Source organism: Mus caroli, chromosome 7, assembly GCF_900094665.2.
Source record: "Mus caroli chromosome 7, CAROLI_EIJ_v1.1, whole genome shotgun sequence".
Lineage (NCBI taxonomy): Eukaryota > Metazoa > Chordata > Mammalia > Rodentia > Muridae > Mus > Mus caroli.
In genome coordinates, this window is record NC_034576.1 from 48,407,678 (window position 1) to 48,421,307 (window position 13,630).

A 13,630-nucleotide genomic window follows, 5' to 3' on the forward strand; every position below is an offset into this window, starting at 1 on the left:
GCCATGCCTGCCTGGATACTGCCATGCTCCCACCTTGATGATAATGGACTGAACCTCTGAACCTGTAAGCCAGCCCCAATTAAATGTTGTTTTTATAAGACTTAATTACCTTGGTCATGGTGTCTGTTCACAGCAGTAAAACCCTAACTAAGACAGACCTGATACAACACTGCTGCCCAAAGTGTGGAGTCTTCCCCTAGGGTTCATACACGCCCTTAGAGGAGCACTCTCCGTGGAGCTGAGGGGGCCTGGGAAAAGAACAGTTTGGGGGGGGGGAATGAGGAGCAATTTGGGGCAGTCTACATGGAGGTGCCAAGTCTTGGTGGCACATATCTTTAATCCCAGCACTTGGCAGGCAGAAGCTCTCTGTGAGTTTGAGGCTAGCCTGGTATAGCTGAGCTCCCATTCAGCCAGGGCTACATAGAGAGACCTGGCCTCAAAAACAGCAAGCAAGCAAGCAAGCAAGCAAGCAAGCAAGCAAGCAAGCAAGCAAGCCAACGACAGAGGTTCTTGCCAGACACATTCGGCAAGCAGAGCCCCGTGGAGAGCTGAAGAAAGAATAAACCTGAGACCCCCGTGAGAACTGTAGGAGGGATGACACAGGGCAGTCGGGAGCCAGCCCTGTGCACACAGGTCCTGAGCCACTCTAAGTCAGTTTCTGGCTTTGCTTTTCCACAAACAAAGTGACTGTCTTAGATTTATAATACTGTATGGGTCAATACATATTCATTTTCTCTGTAACTATCTTTACTGTCATACAAACTGTATGCTTGACAGGACGTTTGTCATGCTGTATAGCTGCAAGCCCTGGTCCAAGGAAGCAGAGCTCCTCCACGTGAGTGGCCAGGCTGCTGACACAGATGCAGCCCAGCAACCCTCTCCCAGAACAGCGTCATGGGAGAAGTGTCATGCCCAGAAAGTGTGATATTTGAAAAGGAAATGCACAGACCCTGCTGCCAGGGTCTCTCGGGGGAGATGCTGTCTAACTCCTGAGAGCTCCAGGCCTTTCTCTCCTTACATGCCACAGCCGTCAGAACCTTTTCATCTCTGCTAGAATGCAAAACTCCAAGGGAGCAAAACCTGGGCTTTATTCAATAGCTTTATCAAAAAACTAAAAAAAAAAAAAAAAAAAAAAAACCGGCATACAATTGAAAAAGCTGCTCAGTAAATATTTGTTTCTGGTACGAACAGTTGTTAAATGTCAATTGCCCCTAGAGTGGCACCGTCTCCTGAGAGGAAGCCAGAGTGAGGAGCTGGGCAGGCAGGGACAGCAATCCTCACCAAAGGAACTGCTGTATGTGTGCTCGTGGGGTGTGTGTGTGTGTGTGTGTGTGTGTCTGTGTGTGAGACCAGCTCCACCCCTAGCTCTTTCCCGGAAGGCCGGCCTGAACTACTTCACTGCAGCTCTTAGAATGAGTTGCCTGTGGTCCCTCCCCCTCCTGAGTTGAGGAGGAGCCACTAGCCAGTACTTAGTCTGAATTCTTACTCAGGGGTGGGAGCAGACATTTGGAAATCAGCTGTTGCTGCTCGGTAGCTATGGGGCCCCCCCGCCAGGCTTGGATTTGCTATTGCTGTCATCTGGCATGCACACCTAGGTCTTGGCTTCATCATCTGTACACAGGTCTGTCATTTCTCACTTGTCTTTGTTGTTTTTAAACAGATACATACAGTACCCAGCAGAGTCCGTCACATGATACCTGCTCAGCTGGCACCCCTCACTGCTGCTGGGATGGCCCTGCTTCAGGCCCAGGAGCCAGTTAGTTCCCAGCCTTCTTTGGCCTCCTCTATCTTGCTCCCAGCTATTAGAGAACTTGGGGGGAAAATCTCCCAAGTATATAATCACAGGACAAAACCACGCCACCTTTCCTCCCCCTGCTGGGAGCAGGTAACATCTCTCACTGCTCTAGCCAGGATTCAGACTAGTGTTTGTCTGAGGCCTGCTGACAGGCACAAGCGACTAAGCATCGCTATGGAAACCGTTTTGTTATTCTCTGCTGTGTCATTTGTTTGCTGGCCCAGTTGCTGTTGTGGTGCAAGGGGGAGGGGGGGAGGGATGAAGATGAGGCATGCAGATTAGATTCTAAGGGAACCTGTCTCTTACAGGACTGCATGACCTGGGCTGACTCTGGTTTCTCCAGCTCCAAGAAGTAGGCCACTATATCCCTAACAATGTCCTGACAACCTTCTTGCTTGTTCACAGGAGGCTAGATGCTCATCCCCCACCTCCGAGTCCGAACACCTCCCCAGGGGGGAGGCTCTGGTGCATTCCAGAATTTGATAGGCACTGCGGTAGGAGAAACACCAGCTGAACTCCTTTCAGTATCTCAGGGCACAAAACTGGCACCATGGGGCCACCCTGCACAGAGCAGTGGTAAGGGGCACTCAGCCATGACTGCCCCAGCTCCACGGACTCTAACCAAGAGATCAGATGCTTCCCATAACGTTTTCTAGAAGGGCAGCCAGCATCCGGTCACTATCCACACACTGATGTTTACTGAATGCCCCCGCTGTCTGATGGTGACCCTCAGCAGTGAGGAACCCCATTGCTCCTAGGGGTGTGAATGAGATTAGTTTTATTTCTTTGAAGACTTTCCCAAAGGATGACCTAACAGTCAATTCTGAACACGTGGACAAGTGGTTACCTGGAGGGGACTGCCAAAGCGAGGGAATGTTATCTCTACTAGGATTAGTCATAGCATCTATGGGACATTTGTAGCGCCGAGTACAGTCGCCACGTGCCTCTCTGGTTGGTTCTACACTCAGAGTCAAACCTGGAGGGTCTAAGGATCCATCAGCCCAATCCTTTGTCTACAAGACACAAACCTGTTTGCCAGACTATTTTTGATGACTGAGGGGATTGCTTAGCTTTTTGACTTAAATAAAATTATTTTCTATTATCTAAATCTCCTTCGATGTTCCTATGTTGCTTTTACAATTTAATCTCTTAAATAGTCTGTTGATGTGCTCGCTTCGGTAGCACATATACTAAAATTGGAACCATACAGAGAAAATTAGTATGGCCCCTGTGCAAGGATGACACACAAATTCGTGAAGCATTCCATATTTTTGCTTCTGTAAGGCAAAAGACACTGTCAATAAGACAAAAAGGACACCAACAGATTGGGAAAGGATCTTTACCAATCCTAAAATCAGATAGGGGACTAATATCCAATATATATAAAGAACTCAAGAAGGCGGACTCCAGAAAATCAAATAACCCCATTAAAAACGGGGCTCAGAGCTAAACAAAGAATTCTCACCTGAGGAATACCGAATGGCTGAGAAGCACCTGAAAAAATGTTCACATCCTTAATCATCAGGGAAATGCAAATCAAAACAACCCTTAGATTCCACCTCACACCAGTCAGAATGGCTAAGATAAAAAACTCAGGTGACAGCAGATGCTGGCGAGGATGTGGAGAAAAAGGAACACTCCTCCATTGTTGGTGGGGTTGCAATCTTGTACAACCACTCTGGAAATCAGTCTGGCGTCTCAGAAAATTGGACATAGTACTACCGGAGGATCCCGCAATACCTCTCCTGNNCATATATCCAGAAGATGTCCCAACTGGTAAGAAGGACACATGCTCCACTATGTTCATAGCAGCCTTATTTATAATAGCCAGAAGCTGGAAAGAACCCAGATNCTTATTTATAATAGCCAGAAGCTGGAAAGAACCCAGATGCCCTTCAACAGAGGAATGGATACAGAAAATGTGGTACATTTACATAGTGGAGTACTACTCAGCTATTAAAAAGAATCAACTTATGAAATTCCTAGGCAAATGGATGGACTGGAGGACATCATCCTGAGTGAGGTAACACAATCACAAAAGAACTCACATGATATGTTCTCACTGATAAGTGGATATTAGCCCAGAAACTTAGAATACCCAAGATACACGATACAATTTGCAAAACACATGAAACACACAGGGGAACGCCAGGGCCAAAAAGTGGGAGTGGGTGGGTGGAGAAGTTGGGGGGAGGGTATGGGGGACTTTGGGGATAGCATTTGAAATGTAAATGAAGAAAATACCTAATTAAAAAAAAAAGTCTGTTGACTGTCTGAGGCATACATCTCTGAAAAACTCCCTTTCCCTGAAAAATCAGTTAAGAGAGTGTGAATATGAGTGTGCGTGTGCGCAGTTGCATGGTGTGCACGGTCACGGAACAATGTGTGGAGGTCACGGAAGAACTTTAGGAGCTGATTCTTTCCTCCACTTCTCTGTGGGTTCTGGAATCGAGCTCAGGTCTCCAGGCTCTGGGGCGAACGCCTTACCCACTGCACCAGCTCCCCAGACCCTTCCTCTTTCTTTACCTAATGTTTTAAAATCAATTCCAATGAAGGCAGACATCTAACACTGTCACAGCAGTGCAGTGCTAAACCTAAAGGCTGGCGTCAGATCCAAGGCTTGCTTTACACTTGCTTGGTAGATGGGCCTGGGTAAGTCATGGTCTCTCATGGTCTCTGTTCAAGCACCCGAAGAACGAACGAATCAGCTTCAGTGGCCCCAAGTGACTCTCCAGCTTTGCTGAGTTCTGCCTCCTGAAAACTGTGCTATTGCCATACTCAGGTGTGCATCCTCAGCCCAGAGGCACATGCAGCCATGTTGACTTAGAGATGGCTCCTGGGAAAACACCCCTCACCTGTCACTCAAACTGTCAGACCCTCCAGGCACCATCAGCCCCCAGCACAACACCTGAAGCAGGATGGTAGCACACGAGCACCTTCAGGAGAATGGCTGCCAGCTTGTAAGTGATGGGGCATCATGATCAAATACAAGATGCTCTGAGGCTTAAGCTCACATGCCTTATCTCACTGGGATCATTTGAAAAGAGCTACACATGCCAAAGCCTTCCTTCCTGGGGAGGACCAACAGAGGTATGATCAGAAGATGAGAACAAGGACTTCTCCAGACTCCCTACTGTATGGGTTCAGACAGGAAGTGCCCTGTGATAAAGATGCAGAGACTTTATCCACTGAATAAGCCATTCTTGCTGCTGACAATTTAAGGGCCTATTCACTTCAAGCAATCCTTTGCTGATCATAAAGTTAGGTTTTAGGGACTATGAACACCTGCTGTCCCCACAGGGAGGAAAGGAGCTACGTTCCTTCACGGAGGTCCACGGTTGACGTCCTAGGCCATGGAGCATCTAACAAAGGGACCAGACTTTACTGGGCACACCCTTTACTGTGCAGGCCGAGCTTCAGGACAGACTCAGCCTGACAGGGCTCCAGCCCTGCATGCAGTGTCGATGCTACGAACACCAGACAGGAGTGTGTAGCCACCAATGTGGATGACTCCTTTCCGTCACAAGAGCACCCAGCCAGGCAAAGATATCCACCTGATAGCAACTCCACATAAAATGCTATTTCAGTGCCTCGTATGAGCCAAGGAGAAAGGTGTAGAGGTGAATGAGTCTCATTTTTAAGGAAAATAACTAATGTTTAATGATACTCCACACTAGGCTTCTGTTCTGACCCGCTTGTGTTCTGCCATCTCACTACCCTAAGAACCTAGGGCAAGGATGTCCAGAATCTGAGCTCATTTCACCCTGAAGAAGAAGAAGAAGAAGAAGAAGAAGGAGGAGGAGGAGGAGGAGGAGGAGGAGGAGGAAGAAGAAGAAGAAGGAGGAGGAGGAGGAGGAGGAGGAGGAGGTGGTGGGGCTTAGTTGAGGCTTAGGTTCACCTCCAAGCCAGTGGGAAAGCCAGGAAACAATCGAGGCTCAGCCTGCCTGGATCCTGAGTTCTTAACCTGTGTCTCACGGTTTCTGGATTCCTGCCTAACCTAGAATAAGCATTTTCTCTCTGCATCCCCACAGAGGAAGAGTAGAGCTTCAAGGAATCTAGGGAGCACTGGGGTGATAACACACAACAGGGAACAGAGACAGGAGGGGAGGAACGCCCACTCAAAGGAAGGCATGTGTGTCCAGAAGCTCAGGTGGGGAAGGCATCAGAATATAACAATGAAGATACAATGAAGATAAAAGGTCAGGATTTGTCAGGCAGAGCTAAAGTGGCAGGTTTCAGCAGGGCAAAACTGACCATGCCTTCTCCATCAGTGTCTGCCCTGCCACCTAGCCAAACTGTCAGCATTGTGCACACGCTCCACAACCAGCCTTTGTTTGTTCTATGTCCTCAATCTCTTCTGACCTGGCAGCTTTGCCCTCTGCCCCCAGACTGGAGTAGACAGGCTGACTTGAAGAGCCACTTCCTTTGAGGCCCTGGCCCCTCCAGTGAATGGTGCCCTGCCTTCATAGCTTGTTCTCTCTGGAGAAGGAGCAGTGGCCCTTTTCCACATGAATCGCTTACAGCAGCAGATGCCATAAGGTTGCCTGGAGAGTCTGGAAATGCCATGTTGCCATGGTAACAGCAGACCAAGGTTGGGGATGCTTTATCCCTGATGGGCTGCCCTGCCCTGCCATGCTGCTGGTGAAATCTTCCACCATGAGTAAGAAGAGAACAAATCTATTCATGGACAAGGAGATGCTGGACATCTTCGAGGAGGTTCGGTTCCAGCATGCACTCTGGGGGCTACTCACCCAATTCCTTGACTGATCAAGAGGGCCAGGCTCTGGCTGGCTCTGCTTTGGCTCATGTGGCCTAATAGAGTTTTTAACTGGCTCAGCCAACAAAGCAGGCCTTCCCCCACTCCAGCCCCCAAATTACCACTTCTCTTATTTGATGCCGCCAACTGGGGATCTGCCGGTGTGGACCCTGGCAATTAGCACAGCACCCGCATTTGTTGGGAAATTAAGAGCCACTGATTAGCCTAATTCTACGCCATTTATAGGCAGTGAGTGTCAGGCTGAGATCGGCTTTTCCAAATGGTGGCCCGGAGGGTGGCATGTTCACAGCATGATTTGAAATGGAAGCAAGGGCCTGGGGAGCCAGACTGCAAAGCAGGAGAGGCAGACCCTTTACCTACTGTCACCACTGTCCTGTGGCTGGTCTCTGCTACTTTGTGGGTTCTTCTTTTTCCCACTCTTTGTCCCTCCCAGATTTACCCCTATCACTAGATAGGAGAGAAAGGATAGGGGGAAAGAGAACTTTGAGTCTAACTTCTTTCTTCATGTCCTTTCTTTACTTGTAGCTGCTAGTCTTTGCTAATTCGTGTGTACTTTTTCCCACTCTTTATACCTCCCCTCCCTGATGAGGGGGAGATAGAGGGGTAGAAAGATCTGAATCTAATTTCTTCTTTTTCTTTGAGCATGACTACTAACAAACCACAATTAATCCCCCCTACCCCAAATGACCAACAACCACTGACCCCGCCTCTCAGGGCCCTAGCATTTATACACTCTCTGAAAAATTCCCTGAATTCCAGATGTCACACAGATGCAGAAACAATCTGCAGCTGGCAAAATTGCACCTCTGTTAGAGCTTGAGGCAAATCATAGTCATCTGCTGCAGTCAGTCCAAAGCAGCCCCATTTCCCCACACCTGGCATTAAAACAAAAACACATTCTTGTGTTTTAAAGGAAACCAAAGTTCCAGAATTCTCCCTTCATGGTCTCCCCTAACTCTGCTCACTGAAGAATGGAAGATCAGAAGAAGGTGTTTCTAGATTGAGGTTACACTCCCAAATCATACTGACCCAGAAAGGGAGCCTATTTCCCTACGAGACACTCCAGGCTGAGTTCTGCTCTGGAGCAGCAATAGGACCTCTGTGCTTTGGACTAGAGGAGTATGAGCCTAGAAGCCAAAGGGAAGCTCAAAGTAAGAGGTCAGGACCCTGACTCTGTTTTTACTCCCTTGACCTTCTACCAACGAAGCACCAAGCTGTTGCTATAAGACTGGAGTCTCTTGAAACTAGAACTCTCCGTGACCATAGGCTATACCTGGCTCATCATACCTGAGTTATCTCCCTGACCCATATTTAGTAATAGGTCCCTTGCCTTCTCTGACCAGTCTGTTAGAGGAGAAGCCCATTTGTTTGTACACAACATGCTGGGGTCATATCCATGTGCAGCTGGCTGGGTGCTTTCCCACAGACAACGGGGAAACTTTCAAATCTCTTCAAGGACTAGACTCCGAGGTGTGGACAGACAGTCCTTCCTAACTTCCCTGATTCAAACTCCAGCTTCAGAGACAAGTCAGGTCTTTCGAGTAACAAACAAAACATTCACTGTACCTTTTTTGAGCCATGATATCTGCCTTAAGGAATGAGCAGTCTAGAAGACCATCAGATATCCTCTAATAGATGAAGAAAAGCTGCTGTGGGAGGAACTCAGACATTCCAAACATGGAGAGCACTGTGAACAGAGACCTGGTTGGACTCTGGGGAGCTCCACACTAACAGCAGTAGTTCCATTTGGTGGGAGAAACAGAAATGGAGAGAGTAGTAGAAATTTAGCTGACAGGGGGAGATCACTGCAAATGACTCAGGAGAGCTCATCTTCAAAAGGCCTAACTATAGATTTTGGACTGTATTTGACAGCTACTTGGAAGTTCCTAAGACACTGGGCAGTAAGAGGAGAGCAAAGTCAGGGTTGTGCTTCAGAGGTAAAATCAGCATCAGCATCTCACTGCTGTTGCCATGGCAACATCTATAAAGCACCTATACAATCTTATATCTTGGACACTTTGGGTTGAATATGGTTGAAAGTTGACCTGCATATCAGTTTGGATGCCAAGGTGAAGTCCAGAGTGAATGAAGCCTGAGCTACATCAAGGACAGTGGGGTGCAGAAGAGAAATGGAGGGAGGGAGGGAGGGAGGAAGAATGAGAGGGGGGAACACCCTTTACAGAGGCAGAGGCAGGACCAAGAGATGGGCACAGATGATGCTGTTGAGGGGGATCTGGGCAGCTGTGATGGTTTGAGTGAGAATGGCTCCCATAGGCTCCTATGTTTAAATACTTACTTGGTCCCCAGGTGGTAGGAAAGTTTATAGAAGACTAGGAGATGTGACCTTGTTGGAGGATGTATGTGCCAGGCTTTGAGGTTTCAAAAGATTCACGACATTTCCAGTGTTCTTTCTCTCTCTGTCCACTGCTGTGGATCAAGATGGAGCACTCAGCCATTCCTGCTGCCATGCCTGTCTCTGCTCTAACATCGTGGACTCTAACCCTCTGAAACTGCAAGCCAAATTAAATGCTTTCTTTTACAAGTCGCCTTGGTCATGGTGTTTTGTCACAGCAGTAGAAAAGCAACTTAGACCAGAGACAGCAAAGATGGAGGTCACAGCTAGGTGGAGGGCATCTGATTCCTGGACTTAGCTCTAGCTGATAAATCTAGACTCTGACTCCCAACAAAGTCAAAACATTCCTCTGGTTATTTCAAGTTCAGGAAAACATCTGCTGAGGAACAGCCCACAACTCAAGGGCAGACATCTTAGGAAAATTTATTCCCCTGTAGGCTGCCAGGGTCCTACCAAATGTACTTCTTGGAGAGAGGAAAGGTCCAGAGAAGAGACCCCATGCCGTGATAGTAAAGGTCTGTCAGAGATATACTGGAATGACTCCCAGGTAAGGAAGAAGCCCCACTTCTCAGCCTTTTTTTTACTCCCCTATCCTGCCTGGTATCTCTTCAGTAAGATCTTAGTCTAGAGGGACCCTGGCCCTTTATGAAATATAAGAGCTGCCTGTTCTGAGACCACATTACTCCTGTGCCTCCCACATCTCTCCATCTTCACGTAAGGCCTTCTCATCTTGCTCTACCCTTAGCCTAGATAGCCTCATGCTCTGTCCTAGAGTTTGAAGATGCTCACCCACATCTCCCATTCCATTCTAAAGGCCAGCAAGGCTCAGCTCAAGTCCCACATCCTGTAGAAAGTCTGCAACAGTTGTTATGGATACGCTTCAGGGCAGTAAAGGGACTCTGAGCTCACCCTCTGGCCCAGTCCTTTAAGCTCTACGGAAGAGGTAACAGCTGGAACAATGCAGAGACGGTCCACTCTTCAATCAAGTTCACAGCCTTTTCCCTCCCGACAAGCCTCCCAGGAACTCTACAGCTCTGCTTTATTTCACCTGTCCATGCTGCAGACTGTGTCACCAGGTGAGAACAATGGCTATTGTCTCTCTGTACTCTGCACAGTGACGTGCACAGAGCAGTAGACTGCAGGTGGCTGAGAAAATAGAATCCTCAGCAATCAAAGGTGCAGGAAGACAACAGGTCCTAGGAAAATGCAGGACACAGGTGAAGTGGAAAAAAAAAAAAAAAACAAAAAACCTCCTTCCAACAATTCTTCACTGTTCTGGGATGCAAGCCAAGCCTAGCTGCTGCACTGGGGCAGGGCAGAGGAGGCACTTCTGAAGGATGCTCCTTCTACATCTGAAAGACATTTCTGTATCCAGGAGCAGTGTTCTGGTCTACAGCCTCCTGGGAGGGCAGTTTCCAGAGTTGGCAGCAGGAGTCAAGCTGAGGTCAGCCACCAGCCTAGGGGTATATTGGTGATGGGGGTGGCACGCTAAGAGGATTTTTTTTTCCCTTAATGGATTTCTCAGACTTTGGGAGCTAAAAGAACCATTCAAGACAGTAGACTCCAACTCCTGAATGTTTCCGATGTGAACACTGAATTGAGTTCTTGGTAGAAAGAGATACTAACCTTGACCAAGGTTACAACCATGGCCAAGCTTTGGGTCTCTTGATCACAACATGGGGGGTCTTTGCAGGGCTGCTTTTCTCAATAGGGTTTCACTACGAAAGCACGTGGTAAGGTTAAATGGCCACCGATACTTTAGTTTTTTTAAATCAAAATTCATTACTTCAAAATTCAAATATTGATATCCTGGGTGAGGATATAGGTTTGGAGGTAACTACTGGGTTAAACCACTTGCTTAAAATGATGCAGCCCAGAAAAAGTAGGTGCCAGGTGGGGCTGGAGTGCAGCTCAGTGGGTAGAGAGCTTGCCTAACAGGCATGAGGCCTGCCTGGGTTTGATGACCAGCATGGCATGAACAAGTTGTGGTGGCTCACACCCATAGTCCTGGTATTCAGGAGGTAGAGACACGGGGATCAGAAGTTCAAAGTCACCTTTGACTATATATCGAGTTCAAGGCCAGCCTTGGCTACATGAGCCCCTGTGAGTGAATGAATGAATGAATGAATGAATGAGTAGGGTGTCATTGCTTTGCTGTGGCTTATTCTGTTCCCCACATCAGAGGAAGAAAGGCAAGACAAAGACACATTCTAAGAGGTTGCTTGAACATACTTGCCCGTTGAGCACCTCCTAAGCCTTGGCCTTCCAAGAAGATTCTAAACAAACAATTATAAAGAGTGAAAGAGAAGCAAAACATCCCTCTAACTCTGAGGACAGAGAAGCTAAGGAGAGCAGGTAAGGAGATGCTATAGCAAGGCCAGACCAGCTGGTCCCACCAGCCAGTGTCCACTCTCCGTTTGCAGGGCACAGGCCAATGCCTGGCACACAGAGGGCACTTGGTGTAAGAAGCTAAGCCAATGTATGAGTGAGAGCCCATGGGAACAGGAGCCATAGCACCAGTGCCTATGATCAGGGCCTGTGCACAAGTGCCATCTTGGCTCCCCTCCATCTGCTCAGGGGCAGAAGGCAGCTGGGGGGGGGGGGCTAGAAATGCTGACAGAGAAGGACAGAGCTGCTAGCCCCAACCTACTTCTCCATGGCAACAAGCTGACAGGATACTGCACAGGAAACTGAGAAACTGGTTTTGAAATAATGATGAAAAACAAGACAACAGCCTTCCGCTTCCCAGACCCTAGCAGGGCAGGCACAGTCCTTAGACCTGTATGTCCTGAAGGGCTGTCCATCCCCTGTGCAGCCCGGGGGCCCAGTCCCTGTTCACTGTGACCTCTTCTTAGGCTGCAGGGCACATTCCCTTTCTTTGTAGTTGATGCTTCAGGTACTGTGTTGAACTGACAGGCAATGCTAGGGATTGCGGCAGAACTGTCCGTAGCTTGGTCCTACAGTATCCAGGCTGTCCCTAGCTGTCTGCATACAGTGTAGTAGCCTGCAGTACTGGTGTCTGTGGCACAGGGATCAAGGGGCAAGAGCCGACACCACATAGCTCCTGTCTCCAATGTCTAAGTCCTGTCTCAGACACCGGGCCCAGCTGTATTTGCCTTTGTCTATCAGGAATGACTTAATTGCAGCTTCTCCTGTAAAGGCAAAGCCTTCTGTTGACATTTCAAATACATAACTTACCAGTCTAGTTTTTATTAGTCTTCTGCTTGCTTACTCTGCCCCCCAGTAGAGAGCCTGAGGTAGGGTAATGCCTCAATAAACGCCTTCTGATTAGGTCAATAATACGGGAAAGCTTAAGTCTGATGGCTAGGGACCAGCATCCTCCAATGCAAACACGTTCACTCAGCCCACCCTGCCTACCAGAGCCCCAGGGATCCGAGGTGTCACTTCTGCTGAATGCCTTCATGGCCTTCCCCATGCCGGCAGGATTTGTCTGCGCAGCTCAATAGATGGTATCAATCGCAAGGGTGCGCCAAGCAGGCTGGACTAGGAACCCCAAGCTGGAGCCTAGCTTTCCACTTACCACCTGTGAGTTTAGTCAAATCATTTCATTTCTTTGAATCATAATGCCCTTTTCTGGAAAACGGGAAACACCTACTGCTTCGTCTCTAGTCTGCCTACCCAGGAAGTTGGATAGGAGGGACAGGAAGAGCTGTCTTGTTTCAAGATTTTAGAAGTCATGAGGCTCACCAAGTGTCACTTGCCCAGAAACATGTAGGAGGTGGGGAAGGGGGATGGAGGGGGGACAGGGGTCATAATCTCATGCTGCCTTAATGGATCCTGGCAAGGTGTTCTTTAATTTCAGCAAAATCAATCTCACATCCCATTAAAATGAGAAGCCTTGGGGGCTGGCGAGATGGCTCAGCCGCTGAGAGCATTCACTGGCTGCTCTTGCAGAGGACCTGGGTTTGGTTCCTGTCACCCACATGGCAGCTTACAAACGCCTGTAACTCTAATTCTAGGGAAAACTAATGCCCTCTTCTGGCCTCTGTGGTCGCTGCATGTACACGATACACTTGCAGGAATGCAAAGCACCCCCCCCCTTGAAAAAGATAATCTAATAAAACAGAGAACGTTTTGGGGTAGCTTGTGGCATGTACATCTCTGAGGTGGAAGGGGGTCCACCTTTGCTTATGGTCAGGTGCCACCCAGAATGTCTGAGGCAGGAAGTTAATTCTTACTCACCCAAAGGACTCTTTCAGTCCCTCAGTCACTGCTAACTGGCACGTCCCAGGAAGGCCACCCTGGCAGCTGGCATAAGCTCACTATGGCACTCAGGGCTCGTGTCATCTAGCCTAATGGAACTACAGCAATGCCGCAAATGTTTAAGAAGAGGCGACAACTTGGATGGGGCTTGGGAAAAGTGGGATGGCTTGGAGCACAGGCGGCAGCGGAGAAGCACAGCAGTTAGCTAGGGCTGGCTGTGGAGTGGAAAGCCAGCTGAAACAGTCCCAAGAGAGACAGGAGAGCCTCAGGTCCCATGCTCAGGTGTTAACGGCTTCTGAGTTCGGTGCCCAAGGTGGCAGCAAGTGCTGCTTCTTTAGTGTTCAGCAAGGATGTCACAGAGGAGGGGGGCGGTGAGGAGGTGATGGGAAATGCCCTCATCAAAAGCCCTCACCCCTACATGGTACAATGCTTCTTTGTCAGCACGGCTGGCGAGTATAGACCACTGTTTGGACAGATGCTG

At 48.6% G+C, this 13,630-nt stretch overlaps 1 protein-coding gene and 1 non-coding gene across 4 annotated transcripts in view; one reads left to right on the plus strand and one right to left on the minus strand.

The window, feature by feature from the left end:
• The window catches only part of Sergef (secretion regulating guanine nucleotide exchange factor), a 203,174-nt gene that overhangs the window by 5,872 nt on the left and 183,672 nt on the right, over window positions 1-13,630 (minus strand). The gene's annotated exons all lie outside the window — the stretch shown is intronic.
• On the plus strand, window positions 2,962-3,068 carry LOC115031694. The gene has a single exon (XR_003837353.1). It is a non-coding gene; the product is annotated as a U6 spliceosomal RNA (small nuclear RNA).